This window comes from Ursus arctos, unplaced genomic scaffold (assembly GCF_023065955.2).
Source record: "Ursus arctos isolate Adak ecotype North America unplaced genomic scaffold, UrsArc2.0 scaffold_2, whole genome shotgun sequence".
NCBI classification, from domain to species: Eukaryota; Metazoa; Chordata; class Mammalia; order Carnivora; family Ursidae; genus Ursus; species Ursus arctos.
This window is the reverse complement of record NW_026622874.1, coordinates 72,375,969-72,399,590: the sequence shown is the minus strand read 5'-3', so window position 1 is coordinate 72,399,590 and position 23,622 is coordinate 72,375,969. Positions and strand designations below refer to the sequence as shown.

Here is a 23,622-nt window from a genome sequence, read left to right as displayed (position 1 = left end):
TGCACGTCATGCCGGTGCCTTGGCTTGCTTGCGTCTTTGGCTCAGGGGTTGGTCTCTTACTTACCAGCTTCAGCACCATCTCAAAAATTTCCTACCACTGAGAAGATCTTGAAAATGTCTAGAGGGGAAACTTGCAACGGGCCACTATGCGTGAGTGACTTTCTTCAACCAAAGAGCTGCCTGAAGGGAAAGCCAGCCCAGGGTTTCCTTGGTTTTTTTTTTTTTTTTTTTTTTTTTGGTGGAATTGATTGACCTTGGAGTGGAGGAAATTTACACCAACGCTTCTGTCTCAAAAGCTCACAAAAATTGTCTTTTAGCATCTGTCCTGGCGGCGGGGTCATTCCTCCCGTCTAGAGCCTTCCCGGCCTCAAGCCGTCTTGATTCCAGATCATTTGTGGGACAAGGCAAGGTTGTACCTTGTCTCTAGTCTTATTTATTAGCACATTACGACCACTAATCACAATTAAAAATAACGATGCCATCAAGATTATTCAAATCAGAGACAACCAATTTCAACTACCATTACTTGTAGATGGAATTATGGGTCTTGCTCTCCCTACTGCACTTGTAAAGGACTCCGTTCTTTCCGTGATTCCTCCACCCCCATCAGACTCTTGAATTACACCGGGAATTAACTTAATATGTAAAGTCACTTCTAAATGAACCCCGTTCTGCTACTTTTGCTTTGCCTGCCCTCAAGTCCCTGTATCTCCCTTGGTAGCCTTCAGATGTCGAGGCAGGGCATTCTGAGGCCAACATCTGGTATTGTTCTTGTAAACAACATTTTTTTCCCCAGGTAGATGCTTCTGGGGTGAGTCAGTGCTTTGCTCGGCTGGGTCATTTACATGGAAATGGCATTCTGTACTTGGAACTTCCAATATGTAGGCTGTTTATTCTTACAGCATCCAGGATTTTCTCATAGTATCAGATACAGAAGACAAAGTCAGTCTCTGTCTCTGTCTATCTGTCTTTCCAGGTTTCTTGGCCGGGGTCGGGGGGTGGGTAGGATCTCAAGAGAAAATTCTCTAGACAGGTGAAATTTTAGCTGACACCTGGGATGTGAAGGAAGCAGATTTTAGGCAGCTTGGGATGCCCTTGCTGTGTTTGAGTAGCAGAGAATGCTGGCTGGCTGGGGTGCAGTGAGAGAGGGCTGGATCAGTGGTAGAAGAAGGGGCACATCATGCAACATTTTGCAGGTGCATGAAGAACTTCGGGTACTGGCTCCTGGAGTATAGAGTGCTGGAGAATTCATTGTCTAAAACAGACATGCGTGCATGGGTCACCCTTCCTGCTGATGAGTCAACAGCTGTCAGCACAGGAGGACTGGTGTCCCCTGGCCCTAGGAAGGAGAACCTCAGGTACTCAGTGCTGCCATCGATGGCACAACGCAAGCCACTCTGCCTTGGTGTTTCAGAGGCACTGGGATGGGGGTGTATCCACCTTCGTAACCTCCTGGCTCCCATTACTAAACTCACTGTCCCTGCTTTTGATTTTCAGGACTGTTCAGCCCTCACCTGTTCTGTCTTCTGCCTATGAACTTGAATCTCCTCTACAGTGTCAAGGTGGAAGGACCACAAGACTGGGAGCCAGAAAACGTGAGTTTGAATCCCGGCTCTGACACTTACTAGTCTCTGAGTCTCTGTATGCTCAACTCTAAAGTGGAGCCAGTGACCCTGTGTCATGAAGGATGCTGTTGGCTGCAGGAAATGGAAAATATATATAAAAGCGGCTTACACACAAGTCTGGGGCATTGTGGTTCTGGAGGTGATTAATTCAGCAGCTCAGTTTGTTATCAAGTAGTCAGGGTCTCCCCTGTCCCCCTCTGTTTTTCGGTTCAGACATCTGTAGATTTTGGATTTCTTTCTTAGGCTGGATCCCACCATACTTTAAGATAGATGCTGCTTATCTTGGTGTCACGTGCAGATGACAACACCCAGAGGCAGCAAAGAAAACATCCATGCGTTCTGTCTTGGTGAATGAGTATACCTTTCTCAGAAGTTGCAGCAGCTGATTATCCACTGTAGTTCAATGGCCGGAGCTAAGTCATATGCTTCTATTTTGCCAGTGGCTTGAATCCATTGCCATTGGCTTAGGGAAATCAAGATTCACCAGCTGGGCTGGGGAAGAGCCCAAATCACACAGGATCGCATGGAGAATGTCAAACAAGATGGCAGTTCTCTTAGGAAGGAGGGTGGCTGTTGGATAGGTAACCAAGTGTCTGACGTAACAAATCATCCTGGAGGATTGCTGTAAGGATGAAATGAGATGATGTATTAAAGCCTGGAACAGCATTTGACTCATAATAGGTGCTTGTTGAATGGTAGGGATCGTGATTCTGGGTAACCTTCAGTGTTTCTTCTCCGAAGCTTCTCCATTTCTTTCTGGGTGGAATGGTCGAAGTCTCCGTTGGTATTCTCACAGAGCACTGAGCACGTCTTTATGTTGGGTGGCGTGAAGGCAATATCTGAGTTCAAGCCATACACCGGCTCTTAACCGAATTTCCAGATAGTCGTGAAAACTGACGTTTAGTTATGCCTTTCTCTGATGTCCCAGTGCTTGGCATGCAGTGGGTGTTCAATTAATGTGATCTGACCTGAATATAATGGTGTTGAATTCTGAAAGGTGCAGGGGAGGAGAGAAAGGGAAGAATAGCCCTCGCAGAGTGAAGGCCCAGCCTCAAAGTGGTTGTAAGTGTCCGAGGCTCTAGCAATAACTTGGCCACATTTAACATCACATTTTCCAACTCTGCTCTTGCCTTGGCCAAGCCTTTCTGGAGCCGATGGCTCCTATGAGTGGCAAACAGGAGACATGGGTGCCACCTGGCTGTGCCTACTCTTACTCACCTTTCCCTGCCCCACTTGGTTTTCATGTGATCAATATTACAAAACCCAATAAAGGAAATTAAAAAATAGGAATTTATTAAAAAAGAAAAGGTGACAAGTGATAAAACATCAGGAAGGGAAGGTGGATGGATAGGGCTTCCCAAGCAGGTGAGCTCCATCTCTGATCAGCCATGCCCCCTGCCTCCACCTGGATGTACCAGGCTGGACATGAGGATTCCAGGGACCTTTCTGGCAGCAGATACACAGGGAAGGGGCCACCCTGATGCTGCCATGCTTTCTGTCTTGAGTTTTTGTCTTTTACCACGTGGAGTAACCTTTCTGTATGTGGCCAGCTAGGAGTCCTGTTCTCCTTCCAGAGGATCAAATTGAGGTCCATGAAGCATTTTATTTATTTACTTTTTTTTTCTTACATTATATGAATGGAATCAATAAACCTTTTGGATAGAATCTAAGCTCTTTAACACAAGGGACTCCTTCTCTAGCCTCAGCGCCCATCGGTCTCATTAGCTCAGTGCACACACGAGCCGTAATGAACATTTTCTGCTCTCTCTCCTCTCTGAACCCTGCCTATACTGATGCCTCCACCTGGAGCACGTGTCCCAAAACCTTCCAGGTGCGTGCACGTCTCACTAATTCCATTCCCTACTTCACGTCTCTGCTCTGTTGTCACTTTCCCCAGGACACTGCCCGTGACCCCTCTTATAGGATTAGGAATCCCACCCCTCGGTTCTCCAAACCCTCACCCCTTGTAGTGGATTTAGGACACTGTTCTGTAATTGTCTTTTGCTCTCCCGCCAACTAAGCCCCTTCCAGGCAGGGACCGGAGTTTGTTCTTTCTCGTACTCTAGCACCCACTGCACTGAGCGGCAGCCCAGTCAATGATTGAATGTTGAGTGAATGCGTGACATCATCAGCACGAGTAACGGATGTGGCTCTGGAGCCGTTCCCCTGGGAACATATCCTCGTGGTTATTTTCCAGATGGAATCTCGGCAAGGAGATGCCGCCTCTCTGTCTGACTCTGTCCCCACTCAGTCATTCCTCCATTTCTGTCACCAGATGGATTTTGAGCACCTGCTCTGTAGCAAGCACCGCGTCGGGCTGCAGGGACACAGCAAGCAAGACAAATGCGGTGCCTGGCTTCATCAAACTTATCCTAGGAGTTGGTTTCTGTTCACTACTCTATTGCCAGTGTCTATCACGGTTTTTGGCATTCGCTAACTAAAGTAGAAAAGCAAATGGTTTCAGGGCGCACACACATCAGGATGGGCTTATAAAGGGAAAGAGCAAATAGTCTGATTTCACCTAGAGGGAGAGGCCTTTCAAGGGAGAGAGAGAGTCGGGCCAGAGATGCAGGTGTGCAGACAGCGAGGTCACTGTGGTGACGCCATGGGATGTGCCTGGGCTCAGGGCTCATTTCTAGCATGACAGCGTCTCTGATGGTCACTGTGACCTCTTTACATATCCTTTTCTGCATCTGGAAAATGGGGATGATGACAGAGCCAAGATTATCGTGTGTGTGAGACTTCAGCAAGCTGCTCAGCCCCAAGCTTCCAGCATAGAGGGAGCCATTTAATAAATGTTAGCTCATTATAAATATGAGTAGAGGCTTAAAGTGACGTGTCGGGCCTGGGAATGGCAGAAAGTGGTGTGTGTGCATGTGTGTGTGGGGGCACATGTGTGGGGTGTGCATGCATACACATGCATACTACATGCACATGTGTGGTACGTGTGCACACGTGTTGGGACGTTTTCGGTGCACATCTGTGTATGTACACACATGTGCATGTGTTACGTGTGCATCTGTGCATGTGTGTGGTGTGTGCACATGCATGTGGTGAATATGTGTGTGCATGTGCGGTGTGTGTGTGGTGTGTGTTGTGTGTGCATGGGCGCATGCATGTTGGGTGTATTGTGTGCATGTGTGCTGTGTGATGTGTTGTGTGCACATGTGTTGTATTGTGTGTACGTGTGTGCATGTGTGTGGTATGTGTTGTGTGTGCATGTGTGAAATGTGTGTATTGTGTGCACTGTGTGCATGTGTGTGATGTGTGTGTGTGTTGTGTGCACGTGTGTGTGTGCACATGTGTGCTATGTGTTGTGTACATGTGCGCACAGTGGTATTAGGGGGTGGGCCTGGACAGTTGGCGGGGTCAGGCTATAATGTTCTCCATGCTGGGGACGTGGCTGGCCTCCACGTGGAGCCACTGAGGATTACAGGAGGGGGTGTGGCCGGGTCCTGTCTGTCCACGTAAGAGAGGAGGAGTCCCTTACCCCACCCGGTGGCGATGGGAACCCTTTGAGAAGAAGGAAAGAAAGAAGAAAGGAAGGAGGTAAAGACTCATAAAGGACGGAGAGTGGCTGGGGAAGAGGGAGAGCAGAGAAAAGGCAGAAAAAATGGCCAGAGCCTCTATCCATCTGGGGCTGCGCTCTTGCTCTGACTTAGCGAAGAGTTCCAGGGTGGGTGTCAGGGCTCAGGAGGAGGGATGGGGTTGTCACGGCGATTCACGGGACTCCCTCTCTGAGGCCTGGTGGAAGAGGCAAGCATGAACTCAGAGGCACCCTCCCCCGGACCAGAGTCAGGGCCTATGGATGGGCTCCTCAGGGCTCCCCTGAGGCTTCGGGCTGCCCTGTCAGTTACGGGGACCAAATGCAAGAGCAGCTTGCCCTGGGGGGTGCTTCACCGCCTCTGGACATCCAGCTGATCTGTGCACAGGCTGTCCCTGCAATGTCACAGCCAGGCTGACCCACCCGTCCCAGCCCCCTTCCCTTCCGGCAGTCCGTCCAAGGATATTTTTCTAGCTTTAATTTATTTTTTAAAGTAGCTTTATAAGCCTGTTAATAAAAGGAAAACTTGCTCCTTGCCCAACTGTCACTCAGCCTCTGCTCGTCTCCTCTCGCCTGGGAAACTCACCAGGAACAATGCTGGCTCCTTTCTCCCCGCACATAAAAAGGTTTATAGATCTCCAGTTCCCCACAACTCAGCCCAAAGTAGCTCTCACTTGACAGTCTTCAGAAATCAACGTCGTTCCCCCTTCTACCAGGCTGCCCGCCCGTGCAAGGTCAGGCTGCGCTGCAGGAAGGAGCCAAGTGATTGCATCTCGCTGGCCGGGGCTGGGCTCTTTCTCCTTCAGAGGACACCTCCATCTTGGGGAGGCTTGGAAACCTTTCAGGGTGTGACAGGAAGCTGATCCTTGTCAAACAGACCTGCTCCCGGCTGAGCTGCAGCAGGGGGCTTGGATGTGAGAGAGGAGTCTGGGACATTGGTACCCCTCCCCCCCGTTTTATTTCAGGGCAGGATCATGGGAAGGATGGCCACTGTGTGTCCAGTCCCTGAGCTGCATGCCTCCAGTGGGCACAGCTAGACGCGGGTTGTGCCCGTCCTCCCTGCAGTCACACTGTTTATGCTGTGTGTCTGTGGCTGGAGGACTCAGGCGTTTGGCGTACCATTTAACATCAAAAAAAAAGGATGAATTGGTCTTAAGCTGGGTTTTGCAACTGCCATGCTATGGACATTTGGGTCCAGATCACTGTGGTCAGGAGTCTGTCCTGCTCACGATAGGATGCTTAACAGCATCCCTGGCCTTTATCCATTCGATGGGCCGCTACCCTGACCCCACCAGCTGTGACAACCAAAAATGTCTCCAGACATTGTCATATGTCCCTCTGACTGGGAGAGGATCAACTATCCCTGTTGAGAACCACGAATTTAAGTCATTCATTCTTGACGGGGGCAATTCAGCATTCAATGTGGCAAAAATTGGACCTTGGGTGTCAAAAAAAAAAAATCATTCTTTCTATGCATAAAGCACAGCCAGGCATACGGTATGTAAACAGATATGCAGTGTATCCGTGGTGTTAAAATTTCGTGGGGGCTGGTGATTAGGGAAAAAAGACATTTAAGAGAGGCTCTTCAGGGGAGTGCTAATAGAAGAGAAAGATGGAGGGTCTAAAGAGATGGAAATCAAAGCAAGCATAGGCTTGTTTTTCCACCTGTCTATGAGCTACTTTCTTCTTCTTCTTTTAGATTTTATATATTTGAGCAAGAAAGTATGAGCTGGGGGAGGGGCAGAGGGAGAAGTAGACTCCCCATGGAGTGGGGAGCCCAATGCGGGACTCAATCCCAGGACCCTGGGATCGTGACTTGAGCCAAAGGCAGATGCTTCACCCACTGAGTCACCCAGGCGCCCCTGGAGCTCGTTTCACCATGGGAATTCACCCTGGTCAGTTCCGAGCTCATGGAAGTTCTGTGAATTTTTGCCCCAGATGTCATTGTCAGAAGCTACAGGGATATTAGTGACCACAGAGGAGTCTTCTGATTTCATGAGGCCCTCCGTGGGTCACATTTCATCTCGTTTTAGGTGGATCTTGTTGATCCCTGGCATCACCTTGGGAGGAGAGGGAGGGAGCCATAATGTATTGAGTATCTGCCACGTGCCAGGCTCTGTGTGGGGGATTTACATCAGTCCCCATAGTAACCCTCTGAGGATGGAGTAATCACCATCCCCAGCCTGTGCGAGGCTGAGAATGCTTTGCAGCCAGCAGGTGGTGGAGGATGGAATTGGGTTTGGAGTTGGGCACAACTATCCAAGTGAGAAGTCTAGCAGAGGTCGGAGCCCCTGGCTCTGAGCAGAAGCTCCATAAATATAGTGCATTAGTCTTCTTGGGATTTCTCTTTTTTAGTGTACCACCTGAATTGGCTATAATGAAAGGAAGAATAACAAGCAAAGTTGTGACAGGTCGGTTTAAATGTGTCTACTCCCCTCACCCCCCCCCCCCCAATTTTTATTAAGCACCTTCTATATCGCATGCTTTCCGCTGGGTGAAAAAGACAAATGGATCCCTGCCTATGTGAGGCTTACAGTCCAGGTCTGCTCTGTCCAAACGGCAGCCACCAGCCACGTGTGGCTCTTGACCACGTAAACTGTGGCCCATGAGCCGGAGGAGTAGAATCTTAAGTTTTACTTAATTTAATTTTAAAAACTGCGACTCGGTTCAGTTATTGAAAAAGGTGTACGTATGCTTACAACTTGTCAGTCTATCAACTGTAAATTTTATCAAAGCTAATTACAGATCAACCATTTCCAGGGAAAATGTAGCGTCTGAATTGAGATGTTCTGTAAGTAGAAAACACACCCCGCATTTCGAAGACTTAGTACGAAAAAGAACGTAACTTTTTTCATTATTCATTTTGGAAATACTGGTTACATGTCGAAATAATAGATTTCAGATATATTAGGTTAAAATGCATTGATATGAATTCCACCTATTTCTTTTCAACTTTTTTTTGGTTTATTTTTTAAGGATTTATTTATTTGAGAGAGAGAGAGCGTGCGTGCACATGAGTGAGGGGCAGGGAGGGGCAGAGAACGAGAATCTCAAGCAGACTCCCTGCTGAGCATGGGCCCTGATGTGGGGCTTGATCCCACCACGCATGAGATCATGACCTGAGCCAAAATCAAGAGTGGGACACTCAACTGACTGAGCCACCCAGGCGCCCCAGAATGTCTTACCTGAATCATCTGACTCACACTTGGAGTCTGCCTGGAGTTTCTCTCTCCCTCTCTCTCTGCTATCCCACCTCTAAAATAAATACATAAATTTTTTTAAAAAGATGTATAAAACACCTAAAATAACGCATGGCACATAACAAGCATTATGTAAATACGTATTAGAAAAAATACATTTGTGCTTTCCCTGCCCACCCCAAAGTTAGCCCATATTAGGATCTGTTGTGGTTCCTTCCGCGCTTTTGTCCTGGTCCAAATAATCATGTATGGTTGTCAGTAATTGCTTGTTTTATCAAATGTGATCACATTATATACACTGGAACATGACTTTTTTTTTTTTTTAACTTACCACACCTAGATTGTGGAATCTTTCTCTGCCAAGTTAATTGGTGTCCGCAAATGACTCCATAATAATTCCGTGGCAGAAATGTAAATTCTGGATATGACCGTTCCCCTATGAATGGCCAGTTTGTTTGTCTGCTGGAAATTTCTGAGCATTAAAATGTTCCACTGCAAAGGCCGGGGGGAGGCCAACCTGATTAATTATACTTCCCAACTTGAGTAAGCTTTGGGGGCTGAGGTACAGATTCGATGCATATGGCAAGAGGTTCATTTTGAGTTAAGTAACTATCTGAAATCACCCAACAGTTAGATAATTGACCCAATTTAATTTTCCTATAGAAGGACGACCGCTGGTTTCTCTGCTTGATCTATAGGCATGTCACCGTGCGTATTACAAACCAGTCGGCTAAGTATGAAGCTATTATTACTAATTAAAATCACTTCCCCGCAGAACTTCACCTCCGCCACCTCACTAGCCCACCTGCCCACTTTACCCAGGATTCACCCCTTCAGGAACCATTAATGCGAGCCAAAAAATCAATAGCTCAATTAACAATCAGGATCGGGGCTTCCAGGCAACAGAGATCAGGATCAATAACTTCTGTTCAGTGAAATTAAAGGCAGTTGTTAAGTGAAGTGTTTAAAAGCTGCAGGCACCGACTGTGGGGATATCTGTCAAAACCCGTTGGGCTCTTTCTCCGGAGAGATCAAGAAGTGTGTCTTTCTTTGCCCCATCTTCCACGTGGGTGGGTGCCTAATGAGGCAGGTACATCCTTGCTGATTCTTTTCTGAAATAAATCCCTGGGCCCCGGGACTACCATGAGCATCTGAGCTGACTTGAGGGAGCCCCTTCTTTCATTAAGAACAATGCTGCAAAAGTACGCAATCCAGAATCCTCTCCGACATCTGCTGGGGAGTAGAGCGAGTCAAGTTTTCGGGCATCTTTGGTTTGCTCCATCTGCCCTGCGTCATGAACATTTAATCATTCAACTAACATTCAGTGAGCACCGACTCTGTTCTTCTAAGCTTGACTTGTAGGCCTTTCATGAGTCAAACCCAGCTGTGGTTCTAGTGCTATTACTTGGAGTGGTTAGGATGCACTAGGGCTGGAGTGATAAATAGCTCCAGATATCTGAAGGAGCCACACAGGGGGAGCCTGCCTGCTCTGTGACAGCCCTCCGACAGATGGGTATTCAGGTTGGAGGGGCAGCGCTTCTGTAAGTGGAGGCTAAGGTGGCTTCTACCTTGTATCTCCTCCATCCTTTAGGACCGAATTATCATCTCCATTCAGCTGATGGAAGGGGTGACATAGCCTGGAGAAGGCACACTTCACTTAAGAGTCTGGGCTCGGAAAAGCCTTCAGTATTACTGCTTCCATTACATGGCCTGGACATTAATCACCAACCTAGCTGCAAGAAAAGTTGGGAAGTATGGCCTATCAGGATACCCAGGAAATGAAAGAGGGGAGAACGGATTTGGGGGATCAGCTAGCAGTGTCTGCCTTGTTAGCGTTAACCCCCCCCCCCCCTTGTGGATACCTGTAATTATACCAGCCCATCATGCCTTCCCTTTCTTTTGGTGCTAGAGTTTCTCTTTCTTTTAGGGAACTCATTCCATTGATGGTGTAGTCCATATGCTCTGGCCCAAGGGTGTTCCCATGACCTAAGTTGGGCCCATCATAGTCCCTCTTGGGATACTTCTTTCCCATCAATAAAAGGCCATCTTTTTCCACTGGAATTACTAAGCTGGTAGGACATGAGTCTTAGGCTGTCTTGTACATCATACCTGCAATTTGAGTAACACGTGCCTAAGTCAGAGAGAGACCATGTCCCGTAATGTCCTCTATGCTTGCTGGGAAGGGAGGTGGGTCCTTGAGAACACCGCCCGAGTCCTTGGATCCAGTTGTGCCTGAAGCCACTAATCTCTGGGCTTTTTCAGAGAAAAACATCAATAAATGATCATAAATTCCTTGGCCTGCGTGGGCCACTGCACTGACTGGACACAAACTGTTCTTTGATCACGAACCATTTCTATTCAGCGAGAACAGACATCTCAAATTGACGGAACTGCATATATTCCTTCTTTCTTACTTAAGATGGTTTTTATTTTGGTTTCTACCACTAGTCGCTGCAAGAGTATTGATCAATGTCTTCCCAGCACGCACTAGTTATGAACATGAGACACTCTGTTTTCACAGTAGAACATCTCCCCACACTCTCTTTTGTACTTGCTATTTACTTTACTTGGAATCTTTCCCCCTCTTCTCCATCCGCTGGACTTGTCTTCACCTTAAATATCAGTCTAATTCAGTTCTCTTCAATGCAGTCAACAGAAACAGGCTGTCTTTGATGGGCCAGATGACTTGCTAAGCACCGGGAAACAGGGATGAATAGGATAGGAGCTTGTGGTCTGGTAGAGAGACAGTCACAGACGCAAGGACCATACAGAGAAATAATAACCATAATAATGAGGATTTGTTGAGTGCTTGCTATGTGCCAGGCACATAGTTTCCAACATTTATGTGTCTTCGTGTCTTCACAGTGGCCCCTGTGCTACTATCATTCCCTTTTCATACACGATGAGACTGAGGTGAAGAGAGGTTATGAAACTTGCTGGGGCTCACTTAAACAGCCGGAATTTGAACTTGGAGTGTCTGACTCTAAGGCTTTCATTCTCAACCGCTGTGGACAACTGTCCCTAAGAATGCTAATGCAGGTGAATGACTGGCTCATATGGGGGAGGGCGATCAGGGCATGAGGTGGTGCTGGCTACCATCTCTCTTGCTTCCTCATGAGCCCCTTGATTTGGGAAGAAGTTCTCACAGCCTCGATTTCCCTGACACTCAGCCTCAGGGCACCTAACATAGTCACCCTCTTTATCCATCATTGAATAGAAGTTCTAAACACCTCTGATGGAAAAAAGGAATGCACAGTGATGGACAGGAAGATTAGAAAACATGCGTGGTCTTTCTTGACCACTGTGAGCTCAACCACCCTGAAATCTTCAGATTGAAGAGGAATGGTGGGCATTAAGATATGGCATGGCTGGCTTCTGAAGGTAACTATGACTGTGATGGACATTCAGGGCCACGTTGCCCTGGAGAGGTCAGGATCCAGCCAGGTGTCACATCCTCTTTACACATCTGCCATCTTGGATACCATACGTTGGATCTATAGCCATGTGACTGAACAAGTGGGAGCTGGCATTTGTGAATGGATAAGCACTTTACAGGCATTATTACTTCATCATCAAAAACTATCATCCTTTCATTACTCTCTGGTCAGTGCTTGGAGGAGGGGCTAGCAGGTCAGGGGTGCCTGGATTGACACAATAATGCTGCACGATAAAATCTGCAAAACCCCAGCATACAAGCAAAAAAGGAGTTAGTGCTCAGACATCTAGGGGTCAGTTAAGAGTTGGCTAGGTGGCTCTGCTGCTCTTTTCTGGGAATCAGCTGGCCATAGGCTGATCTCGGCTGGCTTTGGCAGCATGACTGTGGTTCACGTACCTCTCATCTGCCAACATGTTAGCCCGCGTATGTTCCTCGGGTGATGACTGAGGCATGCGCCCATTTCAAGACTGCATTGTCTCATGTTTGCTCACATCCTATTGACCAAAGCTAATTGCATGGTTCAGCTGAGCCTAGGGTGAAGGGGCAGGGTGGGAGGACATTACAAAATTATGTAACAAATGGTGTGCTTGTAGGAAGGGGTGAAGAGTCGGGGCCATCCCTGTGTTTGACCCCAGTACCCAATAAATGTGTGTTATATAAATAAACACTGAACCCACAAGGCTCTGAGAAGTACAGAAGAGCTGGTGGTTACACAGTGAGTTCTCCATGGAGCTGTGCTCTGAACCCAGGCAGGATGAATGACGCCAGTGGGTGATTTTGGAGGCCGCTAGAGGTCTGAATCTCCCTCTCATCTGTAGCCTTTCCCCTAGTGTTAGCTGAGGCCTGGAGCTTCTTAGCCAGGGACCCCAAGCCATTGGTCCTAAACTCAAACCAGAACATCAAAGCCTCTGTCCCTGGGAGAGAAGACTTAGCCATGCCTACCAAGGGAACAGCAGATGGTTTCAAAGCCTCAAATGAGTCCAGCTTTTTCTTCTTACGTTAAGAGAAGTTTTGAAAGACAGAAGCTACATGTGTTCTTTATCTATAAGATGGCAAGAAAGAAATGCACAACAAGTCAGATGAGGATAGTTTATAACCTATAGACAGTAACTGGTAATACTTAGGTGTATTTCCCTCTACTTATTTTCATTATTATTATTTACAAAATTGGAAGGTGTTTTTGATACGGAATTTTGGCATAAACGCATGCCATAAACATAGCTCTCCATCATTTTAAGCCCACTGGAAATCTTATTTCCAGTGGCCGCAGAATATCCTTCTGCGTGGGTCAACTGTAATTCATTTGCCCAATTGTCATTTGAATATTTATGCTGTTTTCAACTTTTCCCTGTTATAAATAATGCCAGGATTCCTAATTTGTAGTTTCATATCTCTTTACATTATGAAAGTGACAAGCAACTGTACATAAAATTTTTGAAAAAGGAACGAAAAATACCACCCCGTCAATACCATCAAAACCCTTGTAACTGTTTTACCTTTTTTTCTAGTCTTTTCTTTCACACATAACTGTATGCTCACCTTTTCCTGATTATAAAAATAAAATACGATGACACCACCAAAAAAGCAGGAACAAAAATCATCCACGATTCCACGGGCTGGAAGCAACCACTATTAACCTTTTGGCCTATTTTCCCTTCTTCTTCTTCTTCTTGTTACTAATTATTTCTTGTTATTTTACATGACTGAGATCACACTAAACCTGCAATTGTTTTATTGTTGTTTTTGTTTAATACTGTATTGGAGCATTTCTCCTTGGGATGAGAAGCTTTATAAGGTAGTTTTAAAAGATTTTTTTTAAAGATTTAATTTATTTATTAGACAGAGATAGAGACAGCCAGCGAGAGAGGGAACACAAGCAGGAGGAGTGGGAGAGGAAGAAGCAGGCTCATGGCGGAGGAGCCTGACGTGGGGCTTGATCCCATAACGCTGGGATCACGCCCTGAACCGAAGGCAGACGCTTAACCGCTGTGCCACCTAGGCGCCCCTAAAAGATTTTTTTTTTTAAAGCACTAACTATGACAACCTAATATTCTCCTGATTGCATGCTATCCCTTCGAATAGATGTGTCACGATTAATTCAACATCCCCGTTGGGAGACAATGTTCGCTATCATGTTTTGCTGCCAGATTGTTGGAAGTGGAATTACTGGCCATGGGCTGGAAGGGTATGAACACCTTAAAGGCTTCTATCTGGACATGTTTCTATTCAGTATACATAGCTAGCATGCAGGGCACACCATAGTGTGTCCTGATCTTATTTTGTTTTATTTTTTTTTAAATTTTATTTATTTATTTGAGAGAGAGAGAGAGATGGAGAGAGAGAACGAGCAGAGGAAGGGCAGAGGGAGAGGAAGAAGCCGACTCCCTGCTGCACAGGGAGTCCTGACTTGGGACTCGATCTCAGGACGCTAGGGATCATGCTGTGTCCTGATTTTAACTTCTCTTCTGAGCATAAACATTTCCTCCTAAAGATTGATCTTCTTGAATGAAGGGATGCCCTCATACAGTTTGTGTCCCCAGTCCAGTGACGGACCCCCAAAGTAGCTTTAGTATCGAGGAGTAGCAAGAGCATGGATCATGGACCCAGACAGCCTGGATCCACATCCTGATGGATTGCTTCTGGCAAATTCTTGCAGGTCTCTCTGTCCTTCAGTTTCCTCAATGGATAAGGGGCAACCGAGAGAGTTCCACCCCCTAGGGTTTGTGAGGATTCAGTACCTGGCTTCTAGCACTCCGTGAGTGTGAGCTTCCATCGTTCTTTTTGAATTGACGGGGTCCGTGTGTTGGTTAAAAGCACAGGCCTTCAGAATCACGCAGCCCAAGTTCTGTGTGGCTTTCGGCCATAAGAACTTCAGGCAAGACATTACCGCAAAGCCTCACCTCTCTTCCTCGGTACAGTGGACCGGTCATCCCATCTACCCACAGTGTGGCTGGTTTGTGAGGATGAGAGGAGGTGACGTAAGTCATGTGGAGGTGCTGCCTGGCACCTAGGAAACATTGGCTACACGGGAGCTCTGACAATTGCCAGAATGGGAATACAGGCTTGCCGTTACATTTTTTTGCTTCCATTGGCGCTGATAGCCCGCGTTAGGAATTTGATGTGTCCTTGTAGATGGTTCTTTCTTTTACCGTCATAAACATCTACGCGAGTGGGTACAGTCACTGTGGCTACTCTGCTTGGTATTTTCCCAGTTCCCTTTTTAACCCACTGGTGGCTTGGAGGTTGTCCCTTCTGTTTCTCTTTTGGACGTGGGTCCCGGCAGCAAGATGAGAGGAGATGTCTTCAGGGACCCTTTGCAGCGGCAGGTTTGGGAGCCCTGCCCTGGGCAAGATGGGGAGCTTAGAAGCGGAGGGCTATGGAAATGACCACAAGGAGCATTAGCTCCTTCACCATTTTGAGATGAGGGTGTATCCAGGCTGTTTTGCAGATATGAGGTGAGGCAGGTAGCAAGGGCTTTGTGCGGTATCAGTGTGGTAATTTTCCCAATCCCGGGATCTGAGAGCTCTCTAAAACACTTGAGGGAATCTGCTGCATTGTTACCAGCCACCTCATGTGCTCTGCTCTGCTGTTCTTTTCCTAATTGCATTCTTAAAATATGTGCTTGATGAATAATCAGCCCCATCTCCTACTTTCAATTATATTTACTGTATAGCCTTTCCCAGGGGATCTATTAAAAACACACACTCATTAGCTCCACAAGTATTTTCACAAAATAAAATTGATATCTCTCTTCCCTGAGATTTTTTTTTTTTAAACTGAGGGACGAGAGTCCTACCAAAAGCATGGCAGAGGCAGTGAAAGAGTTTGCTGAACAATCTCAGAGTGATTACAGTTTCCCCCTCTTAATTAATTTTCTCCTGAAGCAGAGACTGGCTTTGCGGCGTTTGAATTGAGATTTTCTTAAACATTTCCGGCTGAAGGGTTAATTGCTCGCTTTCAAAGGCATCATCTCGGGATATTTCTGCAGGAAAATTTATAGCTTTAATGATGAGTCAAAAAAAATTTTTTTTTTCCCTTAACAAGGGCCTTAGACTGCTAACTTGTAAAGTGGTCCTCGTCTCCTGCAGTGGTTCTCAGCTCTGTCTTCCCGTTAGAGTCGCCTGGGAGCATTTAAAAGATGCCAGTGCCAAGAGCCCCCACTCAGACCAATTAAATCAGGATCTCTGGGCATAGAGCCCAGGCATCTGTATATTTTACAACTCCCCTGGTGATTTTGGTTTGCAGCCGGGATTGAAAACCACTGATGTAGTGAGAAAGCCCTCATTTTACAGATGAGGAAATGGAAGCTCAGCCGGGTCAGCTGATTGCCCGATGTTATTCTGAGAAAGGGACACGGGGTACAGCAAGCACACCCCAGTGCCCCACACGCAGGGCGCTCTTGTAGCACTTCAAAGACATTTCCTTATTCAGCCCTTCTAATGACCTAAGGCTTTTTAAAAAAGATTTTATTTTTAAGTAATCTCTGCACCCAACATGGGGCTCGAACTCAAGACCCCGAGATCAAGAGTTGCCCGCTCCACTGACTGAGCCAGCCAGGCGCCCCCCTGATGATTTTTTTTAAAACCCCATATTACAGGAAGGGAACCAAGGCTCATAAATGCTGAGTAACTGATCCGAGGTGATATTGTCAGAAACCCAGACGCACATCTGTTTCCAGATCCACAGTGCAAACGCCTTTATTTCTCTTTGAACCTTTGTATATTGTCACTGGGATTTCTTTGTAACCCTGTTCACAGAGAGGCGTCTCGGGATTTCCCGCCGAGGGGTTAGCTATTAACGCAGCGATGGCCGGAGCCTCTCAGAGCGCCCGGTTACAGCAGGAGCTCGCTGTGTTTGTTCACTACAGGTGACCGTTCATCAGGATTGTTGGCTTTAAATAAAAGGGATCCTAGATCCAGTTGCTTACGTGAAAGAGGAGTAGAGTGGCTTATAGCATTTCTAAGTCTAAATATCCTGAATCTAGGTGCTCCAGTCCTATGGGAAGGAGTCTCATTTAACCCCAGGTCTTGTTCTGGTTTTCCTGTGTGTCCACTTTGGCCTCGTGACGGATATTCTTGGGCCCTCTATAGAAAGGACTGTCGTAGTCTCATTGGCCAACTTTGGATCACCTGACTGCCTCAATGCGAAAGATGTGATGGTGTAAGGTCTATGTAACCCCATGTCCAAGACCAGGAGGAGAGGCTCCTTTCCCAGAAAGTCGGGATGGGAATGCTGTCAACAGAAGCAGATGGATCCCAGAGAGGCAAAACCATTGGTGGCTGTAACGTTGGTCTGGGAGGGGTCTGATTAAACTTTGGAAACTAGCTCCTGGGACAGCTGGATATCCAGAAGAGCCCAGACAATTGTAAGCTCTCCTCTTCTCCCCAGCTGCCTGCTCAAGGTTTTGGAGATCCACCTTCCCGGGGCCCACAGAAGCACTTACTTAGGCCTTGAATGCCCTCTGCATGAATTCAGAAGCCACTCACCCCCTCCTTTCCACGCCAAGACAGAGATAAGGAGCCACAGGGAAACCATTTTCTGATGGGGTTTCAAACATTCCAAGAATAAGGTTTACTTATTGGGTGTGTGTGTGTATGTCAGTCCCCACATCCCCATAAAACCAGAATTGCTTAAAGCCCCATGAAGTCAGTGTAAATCAGTGAGTCTTGTCTATTTCCCACAGTATCTGTTGGGAATATTGCTAATTCATATGGATCTTTAAAAAAAATGTGTGTGTGTGCGAGAGAGAGAGAGAGAGAACAAGAGAGAGACACAGAGAGAGAGTGAAAGAGAGGGGTAGGTATTGGTGCTCACTTCTGAGGAATCAGGAGGAACTCGGTTGCACCCAGTGACACAGTTGCTCTGAACATTTGATGAATACCAGCAACATCATCATTGATTGCTCCAGCAATGGACATGCATGGCTATGGAAGTGTTTTTATGAGGCAGTGTTTTGAGAGAAACGAGCAGTGTGGTGACAGTGCTGTTTGGAGTGGAAGCCCCGGGAGGCTGGGCCTTGTAGATGCTGGCTAGAGACGGAAGGGGCTCCAGCTCCCGAGTCAGGCCACAGTGATGGGAAGCGGGGGGTGGGGGGACACAAGGCATCGAGGATATCGAGCTATTGGTTATGGAGCATTCCAGAAAGGGAGATGAGTAAAGGGCAAGGCATTCGGATCATCAGAAGACCAGGCGTATAAAAACGCTCAGGGGGTGGATGAAATTTATGTACAAAACTGTTCAGCACCATTACTGCTGATAGTATGAGACATGGAAACAACTCAATTATTTCTCAATTATGAAACAATAGAGGATTAGATCAATTATGATTCATTCATTTATATGCTGTTATGGAGCCATCACTAATGGTCCTGTGATGAATCTGCAATAGAATGGAGGAAATACTCTTGATCCATGAAACATGAGCGGGGTACACAACACAACATCATCCCACTCACACACTCTTGGTTCCATTTACTTTGGTCCCACTATTTTCTTCTTTCTTTCTTAAGCATTTAATACAATCATATATATATTTTTTGTGCTTATGAAGTCAGTACATCTACGCTGTGGGAACTTTGGAAAGCATAGACAAGTGTAAAAATATTCCATTACCTAGTGATAGCTACTGCCAATGTTTTGGTGCATTTCCTTTCCCTTTTTTTTTTTTTTTTTCGGTTGTTGTTGTTTTTTCTCCCTGTATGTGTTACCCTGGATCTCTCAGGTCTTCCAAATTTCTGGATACACTCTGGCCTTGGCAATCACCCTAGCTTGAGCCTCTATTTCTTAATCTGTGGGTGGCCCAGTAGATTGAGTGAATTCACTGTATTTTTCTTCATTCTGTCTCCTGAGCTCTATCACTCCAAGTAGGGCCACCCACCCCTTTCTGTGTCTTTTCTCACAAAGGCGGTAGTGTGAAAAAGGTCTGGGATAAACTGGGGTAAATGACAAGAAGTGGTAAATGTCCCGTCCTCCTGGGAGTTCATTGACTCTTCCCCACGGCGGGGAATTTCTCACTGTCATGCTCGCTGGTAAATTCTAGCCTTTCCCCAATCCAACTGCTGTCTTGATCCTTGATCACCTCACATTCAGTGAAATAATGTTAGTAGATGAAGGGAGTTAATTTTCTCTGTTTCATTCCATCTGGATGTATATAAAGAGCCTTGAATTTCAAATTCAAACCAAAGAAACATTACTCCCCTAATATATATTCTTCTGTCCTCCAGAACAACCAAATTTTACTTGCTGAAATTACACGTGTGCATATATACACACACAAACACATATGTACATACATACGGATGTGTGTACACAGAATACCTATAAAGCACACACACATAAGATATATATAAAGAATATATAGTGTGCATGCACATCTATGAATTTTAATGGGAAAGTACCACCTATATTATTTTATAACTGATTTTCTACCTACAGTATTTCATAGAATCTGGGATGCCATCAAATTCAATAAACACCATTCTTTTATAGACCACTAAGGAAAAGAAATACACCTTTGCCAAAAAATTTATGACATGCCACTGATTATAAGCATACCTGACTTCAGTGATGTCACTACACGAAAGCATATGTATCTTAGAATGAGTGAAACAGGGTACGATCAGCCATCGCCACAACAAAAGTACGTAAGAATTGCCCCCAACTCAACTGAGTAGCACGCAATAATAAGAATTGTTTATTGTGCATACATCTGAAGGTTTGCTTGGGGGTGGGGTAGGGGGGAGTCTGTGCCATTTTGGGGCCCAGGCTGAAGGGGCAGTGGTCGCCACGGTATGTCATTCCCTCAGAGGACCACTGGACTGTAAGAGGACAAGCCGACGAAGCTCGCAGATACCGTGCCTCTGTTTGTATTATGTATTGCGAACATCCCTTTAGCCAAAGCAAGTGACATGGCCAATTTCAAGGTCAGGATGTGTGTGTGGGGAAATATATTCCACCCATCGTGTCAAAGATGTGTAAATAGAATACGCTACTGGGAGTGAAGCCTTGAGACCAATAATTCAATCAATAGGGTATTTCAAAATCATTATATCTTGTACTTTATGTCTTTTTGTAGCCTAGCTCATACTTTTTGGAGCAAAGTAGATCATAATATACATAAAGTGCGGGGGGGGCGGGGAAGAACCAAAGTAAACATACCGAAATGTTAACAATGGTTGTTTCAGAGATGGGATGAAAGACAGTTTTTATTTTCTTTTTTGTCCCTTTGATTTCTCTTAAGTTTTCTGTGATGAGTAGATGTTACTTTTGAAAGTCAGACAATAAGGGGCGCCTGGTGGCTCAGCCAGTTGAGCGTCTGACTTCAGCTCAGGTCATGATCTTGGGGTCGTGGGATCGAACCCCGAGTCCAGCTCCCTGCTCAGTGGGGAGCCTGCTTCTCCCTCTCCCTCTGCCCCTTCCCCCACTCGTGCTCTCTTGCTCTCTCTCAGTCAAATAAATAAGTAATAATCTTAAAAAAAAGTTAGAAAATAAACCTACACCTACATAATTCATGATTTCCTGTAAGAAGTCTGTGTAGGAAACTAGTTAGGGAGACAAATATGCAGCCACTTCAGAGGAAAATTCAGAGAAAGGGATTGGCTTTTGGGGAGGGTGGCATCAGGATACACAATAGTGTTTGTTCCCCAGCGTTAGAATAAGAATGTGAAGCAGATGATTCATATAAGACATTCTGGGGCGCTTGGGTGGCTCAGCCGGTAGAGTGTCCCACTCTTGGTTTTGGCTCAAAATCATGATCTCATGGGTCATGGGATGGAGTCTGCTTGAAGATTCTCTCCCTTTGCCCACCCCCCACTTGCTCGCGTGCATTCTCTCTCTCTCTCTCTCTCTCCCTCTCAAATAAATATTAAAAAAAAAAGACATTCTGATACTGGAGAATGAGACAGCAGTGTGTCTCTCAGAATGGGTGGGCCACATGGAAGTGGATTGGTGAAACCAGGTCCGAGCATTAAAGATGGGCACCAACGGCACCAGGAAGATGAACTCTGTGCTCAGCCTCAGAGCCCTGAGCCTGGATGCCTGCCATCCTTCTTACCTCCAGTGAGAATTTGTCAGATGGAGGTGAGGCTGAACTTAGAGGTGGAGCAAAGGGACTTCAGTTGTGAGCAGAGTCAGTAAGAAGAAGCTGGTCAGGACCTGAACCATATTTGCTAACGTGCAGAGTGTGGTTCAACACCTGAGGACCCCCAGAATAGTGGCGTTTGAACTGTATTGTGCATCAGAATCACCGTGGAGAGCGTGTGAAAATACAGATCGCCAGGCCCCCCCTTCCAGAGGTTCTGATTTAGTAGGCCTGGGATGGGACCTGGGAATGTGAATTTGAAATAAGCACCCAGGTAATGCTGATGCTGCTGTTCTGGGGACCACACTCTGAGAACCACCGCACTAACACAATGGTTCTCAACTTGCAATTTGCACCACCTGGAGAGCTTTTAAATATCCCAGTGCCTAGGCTGCACCCCAGACCAATTAAACCAGAATCTAGGGGTGGGACTCAGTCATCAGTATCTTTTTTTTAGAGCTCCCATGGCGAAGACAATGTGCAGCCAAGTTTGAAAGCTGCTGCTCTAAGGAGAATTAATTTAATCTGTTTAACTACTGAGTACATTGGCAGCAGGTACTAAATTAACTCATCACCAACCACCACCCCTTTCTCTGTGGACGGGGAGTTGAAATGATGCCTGTGGAAATCTCCTGGAAGAGTGGAGTTTAAAACTTGCAACTCGACCACCTTCCTGGATCCCAAGGAAATTGGGCAGAGCTCTTGACATGGGGTTGAGGAGAACCTGAGTAGAAACTTAACCTGCATATGTCCTCATTGGAGAGGGACAGAGGTCATGGTCAGATGCGGGCTGCTTTTGTTGAAGAGTAAGACTGTGAACGATGCTGAGGTCTGACACCACCGTGGTGTGTGATTAGCAGGCAGGCAAAAGGATTTTTTCATCAGAAGTGTCCTCTCCATACATCTTTGAAGTTGCCTCGGAAGGATCAAAGCTATGTCATACGGGATGCTTCTCTAGCTACAGATTGAAGGAGGTAGAATTTGCCCCGGGTCTTGTTTGCTTTCTGTCTCTCTCCTCTTTCCACAAGGCTTACATCCTTCCAACCCAGGTATCCACCAAGTCCCATTCTCTAGAGCACTTTTTTTTTTTTTTTTAATCCAAGGTGGTAGCCAGCTCTTTTCCAATGAGCGTTCGCTTAAAGCCTACCTCCTCCCTTATATCTTACCTCTCAGTAAAGTGCACCTTGGAAATCAAGGAGCCCTTGTTAGTGTGAGGAATGGCTCCTGAATGGTGAGATTACAGGTTTGGGAGGCAGAAAGAGAACCGTCTTCAAAGACCATTAGGGGCTGAGTCACATCTTCCAAAATTCATATGTGTTTAAGTCCTAACCCTCTGGTTATCTCAGGATATAACTGTTTGGAAACGAGGTCTTTAAAGAGGTAATTAAGGTAAAATGAAACCCTATGGATGGGCCCTAATCCAGTTGACTGGTATCCTCAAAAGAAGGAAAAATTTGGACACTGACATGGACGGAGGGAAGGCCATGTGGAGTTACAGGGAGAAGATGGTGGTCTACAAGCCAAGGGGAGATTCCTCAGAAGAAATCAGCCTTGACCTCAGACTCCTATTCTCTAGAAATGTGATATAACACATTTCTGTCGTGTAAGCCACCAAGTCTGTGGTACTTGGCTATGGCAGCCCTAGGAAACTAAAAGTGATTTGAATGGATGATTTTGGAAGAGAGATTCAATTTATTTTCAATAGGACTGAATCAAATGAGTGGATATTAGGGCACATGGATTGGGCTTGAAATAAATAGAATTGAACATTTTTTTTTCACAGATTTAAAAAATATTTCAATAACTGTATTCCAACATATTTGTTGCCTTTTGTATTCCAACGAACTCAATTTTATGCATTTATTTTTTTCTTTTTTTAAAAAAAAATTTTAATATGTATTTTGTTGTATTAGTCACCATACAGTACATCCCCAGTTCTTGATGCAATGTTCCATGATTCATTACTTGCGTATAACACCCAGTGCACCATGCAATACGTGCCCTCCTTAATACCCATCACCGGCCTATCCCAATGCCCCACCCCCCTCCCCTCTGAGGCCCTCAGTTTGTTTCCCAGAGTCCACAGTCTCTCAAGGTTCAAGAATTGAACATTCTTGATTGGCTGTTGCTAAAATTAATGACAATCCCCTTGTATATTGTCCACCTCCGTTTACGGGTATGGGAGTTCTGCTTTGTAATTGGGAGAGGAAATATTTTCTGCAGTAGAAAGAAAGACCCAAGAGACTGGAATGATTTTGATCTTCATGGAGTCCTTTGGGCTTATTTTGAACTCCTATGGATAGAAGAGTTTAGGTGTTTAAGTTGGGAAAATAAGAAAGAATTGATGTAACCTATTTTAAGTACTCCCTTGGCAGAATGCCTGAAACACAGAAACACTCAAAAATGTTAGGTACCAGCATTTCCGTTATTCCGTTCTCCTCGTCTGTGTTTGAGCAGACACCTCATGGTGGGTCTTACCAGTTGACAAAAATTGTTCTTCCTCTGGAAACTTCCCATCCCCATCCAAAGAATCATAAGGCTGGACCATGTGATTCAAACCCTGTGCTTCAGCTTTATTGGACCAAGGGTGCTCACGTGACCCAAGCTGGGCCAATCATGATCTCTTCCCATGGAATTTGGAATTGGTCCTAAGGACTCTGGCCTCTATCAGGATGGTATATAGAAATTCAGGAGATGAGGCACACCCATAATTATAATTACTACTTTTGCATGCATGC

The 23,622-nt window shown here is 45.9% G+C and overlaps 1 non-coding gene across 6 annotated transcripts in view; it reads left to right on the top strand.

Moving 5' to 3' along the window:
• LOC113270821 (uncharacterized) overlaps positions 1-23,622 on the top strand; it is a 255,478-nt gene that overhangs the window by 4,486 nt on the left and 227,370 nt on the right. For all 6 annotated transcript variants that reach the window (XR_008960398.1, XR_008960396.1, XR_006411781.3 and 3 more), the window contains exon 2: positions 1,498-1,595. This is a non-coding gene — a transcript (uncharacterized LOC113270821). The remainder of the gene's footprint in view (positions 1-1,497; positions 1,596-23,622) is intronic.